Consider the following 6,000-nt stretch of genomic DNA (forward strand, 5'->3'; position numbering starts at 1 on the left):
ACAAGTTAACCAGGGCCTAACCTGCTGGGTTATTATCAGAGCCTAACTGTTCTGGGGGAATACCCAATTCCAGCCCACTGTAGCCCTCCCATCCCACTCAAGTGGGGAGAAAAAACTGAGAATCACTTGTGAAGTTCGCAGTCCAGAGAAATAGGCTCACTAAAGGACTGAGTCCTAATCATTGACTACAGACCAGTGCCCCATCTCCCTTCTACATTACTGAGACCTATTTACAGCACTTCGTTTTACCCAGTAAATCACGTGCACTATCAAGAAAAAATTCCAAGGCATACTAAAAGGCAAAAAACAGTTTGAAAAAATAGAGTAAGGATCAGAACCAGACATGAAGGGATATTGGAACTATCAGAGAAAGAATTTAAAACAACTATGATTAATAGGCTAAGGGCCCTAAAGGATAAAGTAGACAGCATGCAAGAACAGATGGGCAATGCAAGCAGAGAGATGGAAATCCTAAGAAAGAACCGAAAAGAAATGCTGGAGAGCAAAACACTGTAACAGAAATGAAGAATGTCTTGATGGCCTTATTAGTAGTCTAGATATGGCTGAGGAAAGAATCTCTGAGCTTCAGCACATCTTAATAGAAACTTCCAAAACTGAAAAGCAAAAAGAACGTAAACTGGAAAAAATACAGAACAGAATATCCAAGGACTGTGAGACAACTAAAAAGGTGTAGCATAGGTGTGATGAGAATACCATAAGAAGAAAGAGAGAAAAGAACAGAAGGTTTCAAACAATAATGACAGAATTCCCCAAATTAATGTTGTCAGACACCAAACCACAGATCCAGGAAGCTCCGAGAACACCAAGCAGGATAAATGGCAAAAAACAAAACAACCTACACAAAAGCATATCGTTTTCAAACTACAGAATATCAAAGATAAAGAAAAAGTCTTGAAAGAAGCCAGAGGGAAAAAACATCTTATCTATAGAGGGACAAAGACAAGAATTACACCACCTTCTCCTCAGAAATCCTGCAAGCAAGAAGAGAATGGAGAGAAATTTTTAAAAGTGTTGAGAGAACAATTCAACAAACCTAGACCCCTGAGGGAGATTATCCCTCAAAAGTGAAGGTGAAAAAAAGACTTTCTCAAACAAACAAAAATTGAGGGAATTTGTCGCCAGTAGACCTGCCTTGCAAGAAATGTTAAATGTCTGAAGAAAGGAAGAGCGTCAAAGAAGAAATAAGTGAAGGTGATATAAAATCTTTCATTTTTCTTATTCTTTTTTTTTTTTTTTGAGGAAGATTAGCCCTGAGCTAACTACTGCCAATCCTCCTCTTTTTGCTGAGGAAGACTGGCCCTGAGCTAACATCCATGCCCATATTCCTCTACTTTATATGTGGGACGCCTACCAGAGCATGGCTTTTGCCAAGCGGTTCCACGTCCGCACCCAGGATCCGAACCAGCGAACCCCGGGCCTCCGAGGAGCGGAAAGTGCGAACTTAACCACTGCACCACTGGGCCGGCCCCTCATTTTTCTTATTCTTAATTGATCTAACAGACAACAAGTTGTTCAAAATAATAATAGCAACAATGTATTCTATTATGTACACTTATATATAAATGAAATAAATGACAGCAATGATACGAGGGATGGGAGGGAGGAATTAGGATTATTTTCTTATTATAAGGTATCCACACTACCTGTGAAGTAGTATAGTGTTATTTGAAAGTGGACTTGGATTAGCTGTAAACGTATATCGCAAACTCTAGAGCAATTACTAAAAAAAGAAGTATAACTGATATGCTAAGAAAGGGGATAAAATGGTGTCATAAAACGCTCAGTTAAAACCACAAAAGGCAGAAAAAGAGTGCAGGACAAAAACAGAAACAAAGAACAAGGGCAACAAATAGAAAACAGTAATAAATATGGTAGATAATAATCCAACTATATCAATAATCACTTTCAATGTCAATGGTTTAAAGGTACTCATTAAAAGACAGATATCGTCAGAATGGTTCAAAAACAACACCCAACTATATGTTGTCTACAAGAAACCCACCTTAAACATAAAAACACATATGGATTTAAAGTAAGTGGATGGAGAAAAATACACCATGATAACACCAATCAAAAGAAAGGAGTAGCATATTAATTTCAGACAGAGCAGACTTAAAAGCAAGGAAAGTAAGCAGGGATAAAGAAGGCCATTACACATGATAAAGGGATCAATTCTCTAAGAAGACATAACAATCTTTAACATGTGTGCACCTAACAACAGAGCATTAAACTAGATGAGGCAAAAATTGATGGAAATGCAAGCAGAAAGAGATGAACCCACTATGATAGTTAGAGACTTCAACATCCCTCTATCTGAAATGAACAGATGCAGCTGGCAGAAAATCAGTAAGAACGTAGTCGAACTCAACACCACCACCAAGCAATTGGGTATAACAGACATCTGTAGACTCCTTCATCAAACAACAGCAGAATACATATTCTTCTTAAGCTCACATGGAACATTCACCAAAAGAGACCACATTCTGTGCCATAAAAAGGCAAATAGTCTTAATCTGGGGTGACCCTATCCAGAGGATTATGTTCCATTCCCAGCCCTGGGTTTTATGAAGAACCTCCAAAACTAAGTTAGTCTAGAAAAGAGTGACTAGAACAGTGAAAGAAACTGGAAACATGAGGAAAGCTGAAGTATCTGACATGCTTAGCATGCAGAAGAGAAAACTTAGAATTTACAGGATGGTTAACTGTCTTCAAATATTTGGAATGAGTAATGAGAAAAGGAGAGAAGATATATTGTATGTCAAAAGAAGAACTCTGGGTGCAGATTAGAGGAAGGCAGTTTCATCTCAACATGAAGAAGTTTCTTACCAACTACCAACTGTACTATCCAGCCGAGGGATGGCTCCCTCATCCACATATGGCCAACAATGCGCACTCAAACACCACAAGGGCTAGAAGGAAGTCAGTGACCATCGGTCACAGAGCCCCTGAGAGACATTCCTGCAGCTGTAGTCGGAAGATAAACCAGACGATTTCCAAGAACCCCTTCCATTGTGAGAGTTGGTTTCTGTTCCCAAGTGGTGTGACCATAAGGTTTTGAGACTGATTTTCTCTCACAGCTCATATGCCATCTCTTTGGGTCATTTAAAGTAAATGGCCTTATCTTCTCCCAAAGATTGTTAGTCATGAAATTCCCTTCCGCATATGCAAACTAACATCTTTTCCCAATTTCCAGACTGCCTCATTCACTAATCCCCATGCCTCTTTCTAAGATACTCAGATAACTATTAACTTGGTCAGAGTGCCAGCTTCAGGTACTGTTTCTCTAAATTTGTCTCGTTCCTGTAATTGTCTCTCTGTGGCTCCTTAGATTCTGAAGCTCCTTAATGAGCCGCTGGGTCTAAAATTGGCCTTTTGCCGAGTGCGGGGTTTCCCCAGCTCAGAGGTGTGAAAAGACACATCACAACCTGTGGCACTGGGGAAGTCCCAAGGCCCCCGGAGAGCTCAACTATTTTATTTTAAATATTAAATAGAAGAGAAGCTTGACTAGTGGGTGTGGAAGAGAGGGGGATTTTCATTTGTGAAATAGTGACCAAATACTATTTTCACAATAAAAGATCATTTATCTTCATTGACTCACACATACATACCTTCTTCATTGATTTGTTGAAAGTTTTGAATAACAGTCATCCATTAACATTTCACTGCAAAATGTCAGTGTATTGCAATAAATTCGCTCACTTTATATCGATTTTAAAATGTGACACGAATCATGTCATCCAGGTTCTTTTAAAAAATTTTGATAGTAATAGCCCCCTTTAACAGACCAGAAGAGACGAAAACTCAGGGAGAGAATCTGTGTCTAGTCGAGGCAATGTCTACTTATAGTCCAAGTGCATGGTGTAATGAAACACAAACAGCTTGCATGGGTCTACTCATCTTAACTATTAACCAGCTGGGATGAAGAACCAGAAGTAAGTCACTTTGTCTAAAAACAAACAAAGGAGAGTTCTTGGTTAAGGGAATTGGCACAAGGACATGGAGGAGACAGGAGGTGGAAGATGATAACTCTAAGCATCTGGATCCACATCTAGATGCTGAACTTTAAAATCCAGTCACGGAGAAAAGAGTGGGGTCCACACAGGTTAACACTCTAAGAGTCCATAGCTTCCTTTTTGCTGCTCCATCCCTATTTGCAACGTGTGTGTAAACTGAGTCTACTGATAACACATTTTTCTATCTGGGACTCCTTTGGTTCTTCCTAGGCTATACCAACGAGAAGGGATGGAGAGTTCTCTGACGGTGATCCACTGAGACGGTCAACAGAAAAAAGAATAACACGTGGAAAACACAGAGGGTCTAAAGGATAGGAGGTATGAATTATTAATAAAAAATTATCTTTAGATACACTAAAAAAATATACCACAAAACTAGTTTATTCAAGTTACTAAGCTTATTCCTGCCTCAGAACCTCTGCCAGGAATGTTTTACCCAGATCTTAACGTGCCTGGCTCCTTGTCCTTTAGGTCCGGCTCAAGTACTACATTCACGAAGAGGATTTCTCTCCGTTTTCAGACTAAAGCAGTCGTCCAGTTACATTCACTATGCCATCTTTATCCTAGTACTCGGGGCATTTTGAAATTATCTTGTTCCTTTGTTTTCTTTCTATTGCCTATCCTTCCATTCTACAATGTAAGTTCCATGCAAGAAGGAATCTTGGCCATCTTGTCACTATTATATCGTTCACCCACAGAAGAGTACCTAACACATGGAGTGGGTGTTCAACAGACATTTGTTGAATGAATGAGCAAATCAATGGTGGAAAGTTCTGAGTTGCTGGTAACTCAGAACTAATAGATTTTCTTGTTTTTAATGGATTTTCTAACAAATTTTCTTGTGAGGAGAATTTCATTCCCCAATAATACCAGGCAAATGAAGCAGACAGTGAACAAGAAGCCTGCTGTCATTGAGATTATCTAAGCAATTCAAAGAACAAAATTTCTAAGTACAAGCTATTATTAGAGAATATGAACTGCCAGACTAGGAATCACAATCATGAAGTAAAATTCTCTCTTACTCACTGTTTCTGACCAATATATCTTTACTTCATCTTTCTTCTGACCCCAAGGAGCTGCTGTACACAAAGACTGCCTCTGTATTTCAAAAGCAACTTGGTAAGAGTAAAATCAGTAACTTTTAAAAGTCTATCAGGCACTTCACTTTGTACTCTGAGCAACTTTCTCACCTTCATTGTGTAAATGATTTCTCTTTTATCCCTTGGCCCCCCTGCCACCGCCACCCCCGCCCCGCCTCCCCCGCAAGAAATCTAAGCAGAGTCCCAAATTCTCTATCCAGAAGCACCAGAAGACTGGTGCTATATAAATCTATTATCCCCAACAACAGTATTTCTGGCTATACCAACTCGATTTTAACATGCTAAAATGGTCACCTGCTAAAATGTGAAAATTCCACAACCAGTAAGAAATACCAAAAAGACTTTTCTTCGCAGACAAAATAAACATTGCAGTACGAAGCGTACTTTGTGAATTAAATAATTAGAAGCTGGATGCCAAAGGGCCAAGACAAAAATAGTTGCATCCACCAGGCTTCCTACATTCTTTATGATAGACTAAGTCATACAGTGGGATTATGACTAAATAGAAAATTCATTTTCACTAATCCCGTTCGTTTAGGCAAAAAATTCTCTTTGGTTTAGCTTTAGAGCAAGAAAACTGCACCATTACCTAAAGTCCATTTTGTACATTTAAAAATGAAACGTGTCAAATAGAGGTTTGCTGCCTGTCCCAGGCTTCCAGCTACAGAGCATAGCTGTGGGCTTCCCCCAGCAGGAGAACAAATGTCTGCGTGGGAGAGAACACACACACGGCTGACTGTATCGAGGGGAGAGGCCATAAAAGAGGAGAGGCTCTTGTGGGAAAGTTTGGGTAGGATTACCAGAAGGTTGAAGAGAATTCCACTAAGTAAGCCAGACTCTATGCCTCTATGGGCTACACAGTGCAC

Source organism: Equus asinus, chromosome 2 (genome assembly GCF_041296235.1).
Source record: "Equus asinus isolate D_3611 breed Donkey chromosome 2, EquAss-T2T_v2, whole genome shotgun sequence".
Taxonomy (NCBI): domain Eukaryota; kingdom Metazoa; phylum Chordata; class Mammalia; order Perissodactyla; family Equidae; genus Equus; species Equus asinus.